Source organism: Notechis scutatus, chromosome 9 (assembly GCF_049901735.1).
Source record: "Notechis scutatus isolate UNSWTSFEM ecotype Mainland chromosome 9, rNotScu1.2, whole genome shotgun sequence".
NCBI lineage: Eukaryota > Metazoa > Chordata > Lepidosauria > Squamata > Elapidae > Notechis > Notechis scutatus.
The window spans coordinates 20,052,443-20,069,115 of record NC_142017.1 but is presented as its reverse complement, the minus strand read 5'-3'; the positions used below and the strand labels follow the sequence as shown (position 1 = coordinate 20,069,115).

At 42.3% G+C, this 16,673-nt stretch overlaps 1 protein-coding gene across 5 annotated transcripts in view; it reads left to right on the top strand.

The window, feature by feature from the left end:
* Positions 1 to 16,673, top strand: part of LOC113420285 (adhesion G protein-coupled receptor G1-like) — a 79,804-nt gene that overhangs the window by 25,731 nt on the left and 37,400 nt on the right. Inside the window, exon 1 of one of the 5 annotated variants that reach the window (XM_087971716.1) lies at positions 10,841 to 11,046. The exons of the other annotated variants lie outside the window; for them this stretch is intronic. The gene's annotated coding sequence lies outside the window, so the exon portion shown is untranslated. Of the gene's footprint in view, positions 1 to 10,840; positions 11,047 to 16,673 lie in introns of those variants that run through there. 5 annotated transcript variants of the gene reach the window in all.

Below are 16,673 nucleotides of genomic sequence, written 5' to 3'. Positions count from 1 at the left end.
ACACCAGGCTCCAGCTGTTGATAGAAATCCAGAAGAGCACCTGCAATAACACTCTCCCGTGCTCTTCCCTCTATCTTATCTCATAGCAATGTCCTTGAAAAGGAGTCTCAGTTCTGTCTTTCTCAGCTTTCTCAGCTTTCTCAGCTTCGTCTGGTCACAGGAAATAAAGCATTTTCAAGCCTCTAGTTGGCAGTGTTACTAAGTTTCTTTGCTCTCACTTTCCCTCTCCTTTCCCAAGCAAAATGTAATAAAAAATACCAAAAAAAGGGAAAGAAATATAAAAAAGGGAAGTAACTAAGTAACTAAAGGGAGCCTCTAGCCTAAAATATTACAAAATCAAAAAGGAGAAGAAAAAATAGGTATAAATAAGAAAAGAACCAGTCCAGTTTCAAAAGTACAAAATCGTGTATAGAAATCCAGCAATAAGAAAAAAAAAACACACCTTACTTTGACACTTTTGTTTAAAATCGCCGCTTAATCACTTCTGTCAAAACATTTACAGATTCTTTCTTTTCCTTAGGGTGTCCTTTCAAGTCTTAGAATAAAAAAGTTCTCACCAAACCAGCACACTTTCTCCTTCTGCTCTCTTCCGTTTCGGAGCTGTCCCAACTTCAGCAGCTTTAATGGTTGCCTCTTTGCCGCTGGCAAGAAAAGCTTCTCCTGGATCTACCAGGGACTTTGCGATATCCCTGGGATCAACAGGATGCGCTCTTCACTTTCGCCATCTCTTCGAGACGGTTTAGATCCATTTGGACCGTCCAGGGGCAAAGATATTGGCTGTGATCTCAGACCTCCGAGATCGCATGCCGTATCGTCATGACGCCAGCTCCGCCCTCTCCTCTCTTCTAATACTATTAATATAGGTAACAAAATAGTTAACAGAATAAAAAAACAACCCAAGATTTGAACTGAAGTGAAAAAAAAAAAGTAGGGAAAAATAAAGAAAAAGGGTAAAGTGACTTATGATCATTTTTAGAGCAGTTATATTCATTGTATATTTTGCCTTCTCTTTTTAATGTTACATCACAATTTCCATAATCTACTCTTTGTAATCAATACATCCATAAACCCCCCTTTTTTTTCAGCAAAGAATCCACAGGGGATTTTCATTCATTAATAACCGTAGTTGCTGATCTTTTTCTAAGTAAACAAATTAAGTTTGTTAGTTCCGGCATCTTCACCAACCCTCCCTCCTTTGTGGGCATTTCAGAGTCTTTCCAAATTTGAGAGACTTTCTCGAATTACATTTTTGCCCTGGATGTGGATTTTTTTTAATTTAAATCTGACCATTGCTTTGACTATGGCTTATCTTTTCGTTCCTCAAGGTTATTCTCAAAGCTCATCAACAAGCACGAATTAAAAAGGGTAACTGGGCTTCTGGCTTCATTCAGTTCAATTCAGAATAGAGCTGGAAGGGACCTTGGAGGTCTTCTAGTCCAGCCCCCTGCTTTAGCAGGAGACCCTATATCAAATGGCTGCCCAGTCTCTTCTTCAAAACCTCCCGTGATGGAGCATGCAAAACTTCTGAAGGCAACTTCTGTTCCACTGGTTAATTGTCCTCCCTGTTAGGAAGTTTCTCCTTAGTTCCAGGTTGCTTCTCTCCTTGATTAGTTTCCATCCATTGTTTCTTGTCCTGCCTTGGAAGGGAAGGGAAGGGAAGAGAAGGGAATATTGGGATGAAGAATAGAATAGAATGTGGAATGGAATGGAATGGAATGGAATAAGTTGACCCTCCTCTTCTTTGGGGCAGCCCCTCAAATACTTCAAATTCATCTTCAGAGTTCCTCTAATTTGGCTGCAAACTTGAGCTTTGCTATCTGTCATGCTGGAGGTTTCCAAGAAAAGATTAAACAACCATTTTTTTTCCTGGATGGTATAATGTCTCCTGCCTTGGGCAGTGGGTTGGACTAGAGGGCCTCTGAGGTCCCTTTCAGCCCTATGGCTTTATGATTCGAATGGGGGTTTATTCTTTTGAGCTGGTGCTCCTGCCATCCCAGTGTCCAACAGCTGCCCAAAGTCACGCTGGAAAGGGAGATGGGCGCCATATAAATTCAATAAATAGATAAGCAGAGCTCAACTCCCTGTTCCGTAAATGTGGGCTCAGTCCTGACCAGCCCACTCAAACATCATTATTAGCTTTTAATAAGATTAACAGAGTGGGAAAAGACCTTGTAGGTCATCTAGTCCAACCCCCCGCCCCAGCAGGAGACCCTACACCATTCCTGACAGATGGCAGTCCAATCTCTTCTTGAAAGCCTCCAGGGATGAAGCTCCCACAACCTCCGAAGGCAACTTCTGTTCCTTCAGTTGATTGTTCTCATTCTTATTTGGAGGAGGGGTGAGCAGAACACAATTCAAATACAACAACCACCCTGTTGAGGTAGCTTAGGACAAGGGGGAAGAATGGCCCTAAGACCTCCCCATTCTGGAACTTTCCTGGCTAGGTGAAGACTAAAATGTAGACTTCTTGGCTATATTCTAATTCAGGGGTCCTCAACCACCGGGCGCGGACCGGTGCCGGGCCGTGGAGCACTCTCTACCGGGCATAAAGAATTTTTTTAAAAAAAATGGCGGCTTTCTTCACCTTCGGTGAATGCTGCTGGGATCGGGGATCAAGGACACAAATGAAAGAAGGGGAGGGAGGAAGCAACGAAGCCTGTTCTTCTCTCTGGGTCAGCTCTCTCAGTCGCTCTCTCGCTCCTCCACCAGCACAGGAAGAAACTGCTTCAAAGAAGCGGGGGGCTTTTCCTGTCGCCGCAGCGCCTCCGAGCGCCCGTTTCTCCCCCCACCCCACACCCCGTCCGCCCGCCCGCCCGCCCGCAGTGCTCCGTTCTGCCTGCCTGCCTGCCTTCGTTAATGGTTGAATCGGAACAGCTTCGGCTGAGTAAAAGGCGAATAGTTATTATTCTCAGCCGAAGCTGCTCCCAAACAACCAGAAACTAAGGCAGGCAGGCAGGCAGGCAGAATGGGACACTGTGGATTGAAGCGCGCGCGGGGTGGGAGTGGGGGTGAAAGCGGCGCTTCGAATAGCTGCGGCGACAGGAAAAGCCCCCGCTTCTTTGAAGCAGTTTCTTCCTTGGATGGTGGAGCAGCGAGAGAAGCGAAGCCTCCTTCTCTTCTCTTCCCCCGGCCCTTGCAAAAATTTTCTGCTTGAAACCGGTCCCTGGTACAAAAAGGTTGGGGACCACTGTTCTAATTGAACATCTTCACTTCTAGGCCATCACACCTATAGGAGTCAGTCTTTTGTAAGATTTTTGTAAGCAGTTGGCCATTACTGACTTCCTAGGGCTGAGAGTGAGTCAGGGGCCAGAGGTTCCCCACAGCTGGATGCATGTCTTAGTCACGGTCTTCGTTTCTAATCTGGTTCCTTTAAGTCATTACAGTAAAGTAACTCTCTTTTTGAGTCAACCTTGATTCCTGGTCAGTTCCGTGCAGTTTTCTTACCACTGAACGAGAAATGGTTTAATTCTGTTGTCATCTTCCTAGGGCTGAGTGTGAGTCACTGTGAGGTACAAGGTCTCCCAGTTGGCAGGACTAGAACTCACAGCCTCCTGGTTTCTAGCCAAACATCTTCACCGCCACACCAAGTTGGCTCTCCTTTGCGGGCTGAACCATTTAATGAATTAACCTATCAAATTTATTTTTTTAAATATAAATTTTATTAATGTTCTATCATTTACATTTGTTAGTGCTTAATAAACATTGTGTTGTCTGGGTATTTAATTTGCTTAAAAATACAGATTACATACTTAATCTCCATCCCTTTTTTCCAACCACTGGTAAAATAAATTCCATGTCTGATAATATTCTGTGCCTTCTTTCTGTTTAATTTTCAATGTAAGTCTATCCATTTCTGCACAATCTACTATTTTCCTAATTATCCCTTCGTCTCATGGTGTTTTCTTCATTTTTTTCAATATTGTGTGAATATAATCCTCGCTGCTGTTAAGACTTGTAATATTAAACATATAGTCAACCTATCGCATTTATATGGCTGTCAATCTCAACCAAGGAGATTCTGGGCCATGTATAATAAAACCAACAATTTAACCATATTATAAAAGCAATTGAATTAATTAATAAGGCTAAGATTATGAGGGATTGATGAAGATGCCATGCGTGGTCAACCAATGCGTAGGATCTCTGCTGTCAGGGGATTCTGATGAAAATAAAACCATGTTTTGAGGGTTTTCAGAAAGCCACGAGGGTTGGGGCTAACCTCTCCCCTCCTGGGTTCCATCAGATGGAACTCAACTTCAACCTCAATATTACACGGGCAAACAATAGATACAAACTCAAAGTAAACTGCTCCAAATTCGATTGCAGAAAATATGACTTCAGCAACAGAGTGGTCATTGCCTGGAACTCACTACCTGACTCTGTTGTCACATCCTCAAACCCCCAAAACTTCAACCTCAAAACTATCTACTGTGGACCTCACCCCATTCTTAACAGGTCCTTAAAGGGGCCATGCATAAGCGTACCATCTTGCCTATCCTTGTCCTACTGTTCCCATTTATTCGTACTCATTTACTAGATATATACTGATACCTGTTTATACTTATATGTTTATATATTATGTTCAAACTTATGCTTATTTTCTCATACATGCTTGACAAAAAAACCAAAACAAATAAACAAATAATAAATAAACTCCATTGCAGATGGGATCCACCATTTTTCTCCTACTTGATCTGATGGGACAATACTTATACCTATTATCTTGTAAGAGATTGACAAATCAAATCAATCAATCAATAAGTAAATGTAATCCCCGATAAAACTAATACCTTGGATTGGATCTGGAAGCAAACTTTTACAACGTGCTTAATCAAAGCTGGTTGAAATCTCTCAACAATAGAATATAGAACGCTGAATTATAGGATTGGAAGGTACCTGGGAGATCATCTAATCTAGCCTGCTGCTCAAGGCAGGTGACCCTATACCATTTTGGTCAAATGGTTGTCCAGTCCAGTCTGCACTAGCAGCTCCGGGAGGCAAGCTGCTCCCTCGATTAATTGTTCTCACAACGAGGGAAGTGAGTTTCAGACTAACACCCATAGGCCTGGTTCCAAATGTTTGGGTTTTTTAAAAGATTGGGTTGGTAAGATTATGAATGCCACTTTCTTTATGGCATGGGATCCCACTGAATCAGCCTTTGGTTCACTGCCTCTGCTAACTAAATAATGCAGAATCATAATTAATACAGACTACCAAGAACTAAGGAAACATTTCCTGACATTTGAGGACAATTAACCAGCGAAATGGCTTCTGATGGATCGAGAGCTGCTGCTTTGAAAACGAAATTATCTTGTTTAAACTTCCGAAATTAAAGCAGTCGATTTTTTTTTGAAAGAAGCCAAGGCATATTCAGAAAAGGAAGAAATGGGTTATTTTTGATTACAAAGCAACATTCTATATTAGTCTGCCTTAGCTGCTAGTTGACTGCTGCTTATAAAAGTCTTCCACTTGTAACCACATACTTACATGTTGCTTCTCTAGGAGTGATGTCCTGTTTTATTTTGAGCTGTGTGACATATAAGAGTACAAAGGAACCAATTTCCCATTTTTTTTAAAAAAAAGTATATATTTTCTCTTTGTATATACAATAGGTGCTTAGTGAACAGTGAGTCAATTTGTTTACATGACATTATTAAACTCCTAGTTCCTACCTCCATTATCCAACCATTGATAAAACAAGTCCCAAGTTCGAAAATGTTCTGTGACTTCTTTTTCTTTTACCTTCAATGTTAGTCTGTCCATTTCTGCACAGTCTAATATTTTTAAAATTGTTTCTTCTTCTGTGAACGTTTCCACGTTTTTCATCACTGGAGGTTTTTAAAGAAGAGATTGGATAGCCGTCTGCCCGATATAGGGTCTCCTGCCTGAGCAGGAGTTAGACTAGAAGACCTCCAAGGCCCCTTCTGTTGGAAGAAATATCCAGGTCCAGTTCCAAGCTGGGAGAAAAAAGGCACAGGAAATAAAATGGAGGCTGGGGGCTGATAGGAAAGAAAGGTTCATTTTATTGATGAAGCAGAACCACCAACTACATGAGATTCAGGGACAGCTGACAAAATGGAGTTTAGAGTGGGTAGTTTTTATACCTTCTGGATTCCCATGGGGGTCATGTAGGGGTCATATCTGGCTCTATAGGCAAAAGAGGTGTTTGTCTGAGCTAATTTTGTCAACCCTTTATTTGTTCCTTATCTGAGTTTCTGTCTTGACCCAGTCTCTCTGAACGGATTACCAAATCTGCAGTTCTAAAAGCTGGCTTCCTCAGTTTCTGCTTGGGGGGGGCAGGGAAACCGGGGCTGGTTGCTGCCTCCCTTAATATTTTTTTCATTTCTCCTTTAGGGGAAATATTTTTTATCCTACCTTTTTAATATTTCCCAAAATATTGCATTCAACTAGGAGTAGTGGGGTGCACTTCCTACAATAATGCTGTTATTCTTTTATTTTGTAGATTCAGCACAACAGGGTGTAGTTCTCATGTAGCCGAGCCTGGCCAGGATTAGAGGGCTCCTCCTGGGGGAGGCCAGGCCCAGTGGTGGGATTCAATTTTTTTTACTACTGGTTCCATGGGCGTGGCTTGGTGGGCATGGCAGTGGAAGGATACTGCAAAATCTCCATTCCCTCCTGACTCCTGGGGGAAGGTTACTGCAAAATCCCCATTCCCTCCCCACCCCACTAACCTGCTTTCCAGCTCCAGCAGGGCATCAAAAGAAGACCCAGCCGATCAACTGGGATTCAGTGGGAGGCAGAGAATAGATGGGGTTGGCGGGGCCAGTCAGAGGTGGGATTGGCCGGTTCTCCAAACTACTCAAAATTTCCACTCCCAGTTCTCCAGAACCCATCAGAACCTGCTGAATAACCACCTCTGGCCAGGCCCCCATCTAGGCCAGCCTTCCTGGTGCCACAGCAAGTCCAGGTATCAGGGGCAGCCAAGCCCCAACACTTTGAAAGGCAATCAGTGGTCATTCCTCCCCCATAGAGGAAAAGCTTTTCGAACTTTGTGTTCATTTTAATTTTTAAATTGAAAAGGAATCCATCGACAATCTGTCGGTCCCTGCAACCTGAGTTTTTTCTGGATATTTCTAAAGCTGCTGCTGCTTCTCTTTAACTCATCCCTATTATCTGTCATAAAGCAGGAGTGGGCAAATACTTCAAATATTTATTGGGATGAAACCCTTGAAGATGTCATGTTGAAACTTGGTGAGATTAATGTCCTCTGAGCATTCTACATCGTTGGTATTTTCATTTGGTTCTGCCAAGCAATGAAACAGCTGCAGGCATTTTCAGGATGTTCTCATTCTCATAGCCTCTGGAGCCAATCCTATCTCAGGTTTAAGCTTGAATTCAGAAGGAATTAGAGTAAAATATATTGCTCCCTCAAATCTCCAGCCTCCAATCCCGACTGAATTGGAGTTGATTTTCCCAGATGTACAGGAGGTGATGGAAAAGGTGTAGTTGTTACAGACTTTTCCCCAATATAGATAGTCCTTGACTTACAGCCACAATTAAGAACCAAAGATTTTACAATCTTTTTTGCCACCGTTGTTAAGCGAAGCAGTGCAGTTAAGTGAATCATTTCATCATTAAGCGAATCTGGCTTCCCCCATTGACTTCTCTTGTTGGAAGCTGGTTGAAATGGTGATCACACACGACCTTCGGATACTGCAACCTTCGTAAATCCCAAAAGTGCTTTTTTCAAGAGGCAACTGGATTTTCTTGTTTTTTCCTTTTATAAAATGTTTTTTTTATTTTTAACAACAAACATAAACATAAAACAACAAATAAAACCTTCCTACAGTTATACAGTGTGTCGGTTGGTACATATTTCTTGTGCACAGTCTCTATAGTCTTCCTATTTTTACATTCATATTACATTAATTAACTTTCCATGTCATATTATATTATTGTTACACCATCCTCAGACTTTAATTTCAAATCCATATTATCCTTTAGAGCAAATCTCAATTCTTACTAATTTTTGTTCATGTTGTAATTTATTCCAAAATAATCAGTTGTGACATATCATTGCTATTCTATTGTACTTCAATTTCCTACTTTTCTATCTAGCCATTGATAAAATAAATCCCAAATCATATAAATACTCTTTTTCTTCTTGCTCTCTAATTGCTAATGTTAATCTACTCATTTCTGCACATTGCATTATTTTCTTAATCACCTCCTCCTCCATTGGAATTTTCCCATTTTTCCGATTTTGAGCAAATACAATTCTAGCTTCAGTTAAAACATTAATAATCAAATATGTCAATTCTCTGTTGAAACCTTCAGGTAAAATTCCCAATAAAAATATCTCTGGTTTTAAATCTATTATACTGTTTTGTCATTTTTTTCCAGCCATGTGTTATTTTAGTCCAATATCTTTTAGCTTCCACATATGTCATATGGTGGTACGATCCAGGTATCTGATGACATTTCCAACATTTCGCCGATTTATCTTTGAACATCTTTGTTATTCTTGCCGGGGGTAGATGCCACCTATAAAACACAAATTCTCTTTATATACTGTTGACAATGACTCTCTTGTTTTTCTTTGAAGACATTTCGCTTCTCATCCAAGAAGCTTCTTCAGCTCTGACTAGATGGTGGGGAATGGGAGGATTTATACTGCTTGCAAACCGCTGGTCATTTGTGTCTTTGAGGCCACTTGGAGCTTCTTTCATTGAGAAGTTTGAGTTGTACTTTCTGTGGAATGTTTTTCTGCCCTGTGTCCCTTCCCTGTTGGAGACAGGTGCAGGCTGTTGGGGTTCACTCTGGGCTGTCTGCATCTCAAACTGAAGTGAAAATGGTTCCTACAAAGGTAAAAGTTCCCCTTGCACATATGTGCTAGTCATTTCTGGCTCTGGGGATGCTGCTCATCTCCATTTCAAAGTCGAAGAGCCAGCGCTGTCCGAAGGCGTCTCTGTGGTCATGTGGGTTGGCAGGACTAAATGCTGAAGGCACACGGAACATTGTTCCTTTCCCACCAAAGGGTCCCTATTTTTCTACTTGCATTTTTACATGCTTTTGAACTGCTAAGTTGGTAGAAGCTGGGACAAGTAACGGGAGCTCACTCCATTACGCGGGTGCTAGGGATTCGAACCACCGAACTTCCAACCTTTCTGATCGATAAGCTCAGCATCTTAGCCCCTGAGCCACCACGTCCCTATGGTTCCTATAGCCTGCAATTTTTTTGAGAATCCTTCTATTCTCCACCATCCAGTCAGAGCTGAAGAAGCTTCTTGGATGAGAAGTGACACGTCTTCAAAGAAAAACCAGAAAGTCCAGTAGCCCGTTGAAAAAGCACCTTTGGGACAACCGTGACCTGGAGGACTGAGAATCTTTATAGGAAAACCATAGTAAGATTGCCAGGTGCCTAAACTTTGATCACGTGACCATGGGGATGTGAATAGTCACTAACTGAACTGTTAGTCGAGATTTACCTGTATTTCCCAGGTTTGGGAACTGCTCGAGACTGAATCATATCCAGCTTTACCACCGAGCTTCAATTTTTCACAATGATGTCCCCGGAGCACTTAAGGTTGAGTTGCTAGATCAGCCTGCTGTTTTCCTCTGGGAACAGAGTGTAAAGTGAACATGTTCAGACTTGGGGGATTCTCATCATCTCGCCCCTATTTACTGCTTTACAGTACTTTACAGCCCTCTCTGGGTGGTTTGCAGAGTCTGAGTACTGTCTCCAACAAGCTGGGTCCACATTTTACCCACCTCGGAAGGATGGAAGGCTGAGTCAAGCCGGTGAGAATCGAACTCCTAGCAGTTGGCAGAGTCAGCCTGCAACATTGCATTCTAATCACTGCACCACAAGAGCTCCTAATTAATCCCTGCTTAAGGGAAAAGAAAAAAGAAATTTAACTGGGTTGTCTTGATGTCCTTCAACTCTGCCCCTTGGATATTTATGCATGTATTCAGGAAAGGTGGACTTTAGCCTCTCCATCTTCCTGGGGCCAAAGGCGATACTCTTTAAGTCAGTGTTTCTCAATTTTGAACATTTTAAGATGTCTGGACTTCAACTCCCAGAATTCCTCAGCCAGTATGAAATCCAGAATGTCTTAAAGTTGCTAAGGTTGAGAAACAGTGAATAGGATGTTTTGTGGTTAGACAGATTCCTATTTCAGCTTTTGAAATAAAACAGGTTTTTCAAGTCAGGTGAAACTGAGAATCTTTGCTGGCCCCCAAATAGCGATTCTTCTCTGTTATAATGTTCCATTAGCTTCCCCTTCCTTGCCAAAGTATCTCATCTGGCAGAACAAAAAGCCATGGATGGAAACTAATCAAGGAGACCTATGGTAGCACCAAGGAGAAATTTCCTGACAGAACAATTAACCAGTGGAACAGCTTGCCTCCAGAAGTTGTGGATGCTCCAACATTGGAGACTTTCAAAAAGAGACACAAGCATTTGCCCAGAATGGTACAAGGACTCCTGGTCAAGCAGAGGGTTGGACTAGAAGACCTCCAAGGTCCCAACTCTGTTATTCTGTGATTTTTCTTTTCTCATTTCTCATCCCCCACATGGTTTTTTCCCCCGTAGTCATCATGGTACAATTTTTCTTCTACAAAATTGATTTTTGAGATGATAACATTACTAGAAAAGCCTAGAAAGGAAGTAGACTTCAACAGCAACAAAAATCAGCTCCAAAGTGAATTTCCTTCCAAGCTTTCATAACCCGTCATGTGGTAGCCCAAAGTAGGCTAAGATGCATCTGGTCCATGAGCTGGTAAGCTCTTATGTAAAACAGGAATGTCCGGTGTGTGATACTGTCGTAGTAACTGGTTTTCTGTAACCCCGTTTTCTAATCATCAGCTGATTGTGGGTGATTCAGACAAAAGGCAGAAGTTGAGGCAAAGCCAGTTGCTTCCCTTAGCTAAAAAGACCAACTTTTCAGGTAATCCCTTCGCTGTATTGCATATTGTTGAGACTTCAGTTGAGTCTGGTTCTTGAAGCACCATTTTGAGCCACGTTCAAATAAACGGGAACGGATACAGAAGTGAAGGCAGGGAAGATGGTCAGGAAACTGGAAAGTAAGTCTCAAGAGAACAAGATGAAGGAACGAGACAGCTCTAGTTGGGAAACGAGTGGGAGTAGTTTTCAAGTACTTGAAGGGGGGTCTCCAAAAGATGTTCAATGGTGATTTTCTGCAGCCAGAGGCATCTATAGGGAAGGTGGGAAAAATAATTAAAAAAGGTAGATAATGACCATGAAATTGAAATCCTGTTTTTAGTGCACTGGGACACCCATTAAAAAGAGGCACAACTTCAGTTGCATTGTTGCAGCCACCATTGTAAATTTCTTTTTTGTTTTTTTGGACCCCTCCTGGGGATGTACCTGCAGTGTAGGAATAACAGCTTGAAAGGGACATAAATGTTAAATATCAGGAGGAACTTCCTCGCTTAACAGTTTCACAGAGACACTCCAACAACTTAGGCTTTGAAAGATTGTGGAGCTCTGCAGAACTATCCTGCCTCAGCCTTTTTATTTGTTTGTTTGTTTGTCAAACACATGCAAGATAACAAGTATAAGTATGAACAAAGAGAGTAAATACAGATAAATGGGGACAGTAAGACAGGGATGGTAGGCATGCTGGTGCGTTTATGCACACCCCCTTTAAGGACCTCTTAGGAATAGGGTGAGGTTCACCGTAGACAGTTTGAGGTTGAAGCTGTAACCATGGAGTCGGGTAGGGCGTTCCAGGCGCTGACCCCTCTGTTGCTGAAGTCGTATTTTCTGCAATCGAATTTGGAGTGGTTTATCTCGAGTTTGTATTGGTTGTTTGCTCGTGTGTTATTGTGGTTGAGGCTGAGGAAGACGTTGACAGGCAATATGTTGTAGCAGACAATTTTATGAAACTATGCTTAGATTGGATTTCAGGCACCGCAGTTCTAGATTGTGGAGGCATAGGGAATTCTATTGTGAGTGGAGGAATGGAGAACTGTTCTTGAGAAATACCCCTGAACCCATTCAACTGGTTTATGGTTGGGTGGAGAAGTCCTATAAGTATAAAGATCTTCTACCTCCAGGAGCCATGGAAGAAATGGCAAGTTCAAGGCAAAGTTTTATGCTGCTTAGAAGTCTAAATCATGTTCTCCCAAGTTGTTTGGATGGTGAGGAAGAAACTCAATCTTCGCGTGAACTGTTTCTTGGTTTTCTGTGTGGCTCTGGAGCTGAACTGCACTGTAGCCTAGCTGTAGGCTATATCAGAATTCTCCAAACCTGGCAACTGTAAGACTTCTGGACCTAAACTTCCAGAATTTCTTAGCCAGCCATGGAATTCTGGGAGCTAAAGTCCACAAGTCTTAAAAGTTGCCAAGTTTGGAGAATTCTGTTGCAGCGTATGGAAAGAAAACTGTGTTTATATTACTTCTCCTTTGATTTCTCCTTCTCTCCTCTTCTCCTTCTCTCCCATTTCAATTTTGATTGTCTGTCTTTGGAAGATATCACGGTGTTGTTGATTGTTCCTGAGTGTGTTTCTTACCTTTTTTAAATTTTCTAACAAGTCCTGTGACTTCAGAGGCAGAGATGCAGAAGATGCAGGTGGATTTTTGTTTGGGATTAGATCTGCTGTTTTTAACTTGCCTTGGTTGATTTGGTACTCTCAGCCCATCTGCCCAAGAAAAATAAATTCATTTCCAAAATTCCGACAATCTCTTTCTCTTTCAAAGGGCTCCACGATGTTTCTCAACATCATGCCCTAGATGAAGAAAGCCCAACTTGTGGCAGAAAACACCACAGCCTTCATCTTCCTACTTTGGGACCCACACTCTCCTCTGTGAAAGCTTTTCTCACACCGTTCGATAGCAGCTGGTGTTGATGTGAACTCGTTCCTTCGCTTGGTGCATTTGATTTGCTTGGGGGAGGTACCTCGATGTCTTTCTCACCTCCAATGGAAACGGCAATGCACCGAGCAAAGATTTCAGTTTTGATTAGGTGGGTGTAAAACGTTTGGCTTCACAGAGGACGCAACTGTGAAATCTCCCATGCCAGTCTTGGCTATAAATGTTGAGGAACCTGATTTTTTTCATTCTTTCTTAATACCTTCCTGCCAGCTGTAGATTACAGTTACAAAAAGTAAGCATTACTGCTTTATTTTGTTTTGTTTCCCCCAAATAATACATTATTACATTTCTTACGATTGTATTTAGTTGCTTTTTGTTTCCTTAAGGGAAAGATAGGGGAGCACCATCCTCATCAGAAGAACAATAACAATATTATTTTTTTTAATACACCTCTGGCTGTTCAAGGCAGAATTCATGTTTTATCCCTACAGGAAAAATAGACCTGGGAGATTCTGATGTTCCCCAGATCTCCTGAGCTTTCATGGGTGAGAAGGAACCCACCTGGCTCTCCCCCTGACTAAATCCATAAAGATGATAATGGGTCTGGAGGCTAAATTAATATGATGAGCGCATGGGTGGGATACCAAAAATCCCAGCAACTGGTTCACTGCCTGGTTGCTGGGTGGGCGTGGCCATGGTGGGTGTGGCCTACTGGAACTTCTGGGAGGCCATTTTTCACCTTCCCCAGGGTCCAGAGGCTTCCCCCGGGCCTCCGGGAGGGTGAAAATGGCCTCTCTCGGGCTCTGGAGGCCCACCAGAAGCCGGAAACAGGCCCATTTCTGGACTTCTGGAAGGCCTGTTTTTCCCGCTCCCAGAGCCTCAGCGTGGACCCTGCACTTTACCTGCATCCAAAACAGGCCATGTGGAGACTTCGGGGAGGGGAGGGGTGGGAGGGGCAGGGCCAGGCCAGCCAGTCGGTTGAAATACCAGTTCAGTGAACCAGATGAAAACTTAACATCCGGTTCGACTGAACCGGTCTGAACCGGTAGAATCCCCTCCCCCCAGATGAACAGCTAAGGCAGAGGTCTCCAAACTTGGCAACATTAAGACTTGTGGACTTCAACTCCCAGAATTCTCCAGCCAGCTGGCTGAGGAATTCTGGGAGTTGAAGTCCACAAGTCTTAAAGTTGCCATGTTTGGGGACCCCTGGGCTAAGGGAACTAGGTATGTTTAGCCTATGGAAGAGAAGAACTAGGGTGATGCGATTGGGGTTTTCTTCTATGATAGACTGTAGCTTTCACAGAAATTCAGTCAATAGCTGGGAAGCATTAGAGGGGACATGTTGACAGCTGTGAGGGGCTATCACAGAGAAGAGGGGCTCAACCTATTCTCCAAAGTACCCGAGGGCAGGACAAGAAGTTACAGATTGCAAACTTATCAAGGAGAAATCCAATCTAGAATTAAGGAGAAATTTCCTGACAGTGAGAACAATTAATCCGTGGAACGGCTTGCTTCCAGAAGTTGTGAATGCTCCAACACTGGAAGTTTTTAAGAAGAAACCAGATAACTATTTGTCTGAAATCAGGGGTGGGATTCTACAGGTTCGCACCTATTCCCTAGAACCGGTTGTTAACATCCTAAGCAGTCCGGAGAACCGGTTGTTAGAAGAAATTACTGGCCTAATCCTGTAAGGAAGGCAGGAAGGAAACATTCTGGTGTTGCTTACAGAAACTGCCTCTCCGTCGACCCTTATTACATTCTTGGCAGGACTAGACTTCCTGTCTCAGGAACTCCTCTGGAGTTTCCCCCCCTCCTTTGCTGGTACTTTGCTTGTGTGGAGTGACCATTCAAAGTTACAATGGCACTGAAAAAAGTGACTTATGACCGTTTTTCACACTTACGACTGTTGCAGCATCCCCACAGTCATGAGAGGCCAGGCGAGGAGATGCGTGCCTCGATGTGAGTGATATTGAGTTGGCCACGCCCAGCCAATAACATGACCACCAAGCCATGACCACCACCTAAGCCACGTCCACAGAACCGGTTGTTAAAAATTTGAATCCCACCCCTGTCTGAAATGGTATGCCTTCTTCTCAAGGAGGGTGTGGGACTAAAAGACCTCTTCTTTCAACCTTTTTGTTCTAGATTCCATGTTCTAGCTCCATTGCTGAACTGCTGTTGGTGTGCTTTCTTCTTTCTTTTCTCACCTTGTCAGCTTGAAGCTGTGTGGGATTCAACAAGCCCAGACATCTTCAAGCTGTCAAGATTGAGAAACCCCACATTTAACATTTTACAGACGACTCATAAACAGCACAGATTAATCCCACAGAGGGATTAAACAAGTAACACATAAAATAAGTTAACCAAACAGGTTAAAAATGTCTAGGAAGTTATCATTTCCCAGCATGCCATTGGTTAATTATGAATAATTCACTATATTGCTCTGGGAAACTAAATTAGAATTTCTAGCAAGGATAAATCTCAAGAATGTTAGTATTTTTTTTAACATTGCAATTGTCCTTTTTGAAGTCTGTGATAAGATAGCCGACCAATATATTTTATAAAGAAAATAAATAACTCTGTTTTAATCTGTTTTTTTTACTTTGTTTTTAACAATGGTGTTTAGTTAGTTACTTTACTTTATTGTCATTGCACCTCATACAATGAAATTAAATGCCATCTTCAGTGTACATTATACATAAAAATAAAATAAAACAAAAACACACACCCTTCACATTCTATACAATTGTATTGAAAACCCCTGATATTGCATTAATATTGCCCTATACAGTAGAATTCAATATAATTACTGCTGTGGGGTAGAAGCTATTTTTCAGCCTATTTGTCCTTGTTTTTATTGTCTGTCTGCCAGACGGTAATAGTTCAAAAAAAAAAAGGGCTGCCCAGGATGAGATGGATCTTTAAGAATGTTTATATGTTTTTACTGTTTTATTTGTAAACTGCCAGAGTGTGATAGGCATAATAGACATTTGATAAACAAATAAATAAACACAGGCAACACATCATAAAATACTAAATCAAACTATAAAACTGCAACGGTTTGAGTCAAAGTGGGAAACCTATTCTGGTTGAAATATCTTCCAGTAAATCTCATTCATTCCTGACTGGCTTTAACCTTTTATCTTAACTTCTAAATCTGCCTTTTAGATTCTGTTTGTGTCTTGATTCTAATCGTTTCCAGTTGTTCGGAAATATCCCCTTTGGGTTCTCCTACGGCTTTCTGCTTTTCTTGTAGGTGTAAAACTATATTTAGGAAAACAGACCCTGCAGTTCAGCTGAAGAAGAAACAGTTTGTAATTTGCTGCTCGGAAATAAATATCCCAATTTTGAGATGTGCTAACTGCTGGTTATCTGCTTTGTTCTCCCACACATTCCTTGGGTTTCTTTCCCATGGGAAGCTGGGAGTGTTTCAAGGAGGACACAGGACCGGCCTCTTAGCATAGTTGCAATGATCTCTTGGGCCCAAGGCTTGGAGAAGTGGGAGGTGAATGGGGGGGGAGGGTGGAAATTACAGGTAGTCCTCGACTTACGACCACAATTGAGCCCAAATGTTATGTTGTTAAGTGAGGAATTTGCTTTGCCCCATTTTACAACTTTGCTCGCCCCATTGGCTAAGTGAATCACTGCAGTTGTGAAATTAGTCACCCGGTTGTTAAGTGAATCTGGCTCAAGGCAGTGAACACACCCGATACTCCTTCCTCCTCCTACTTTCCTCACAACAACGATCGTGTGGTGTGGCTTGGATTGAAAGAGAGGGACTGGCGGAAGGTCACCCAGCTGGATTTCTTGCCTAAGGGGGACTAGAACTCACTGTCTCCTGGTGATGGGGCCAAAGTCTCCCAATTGGCTTTCAT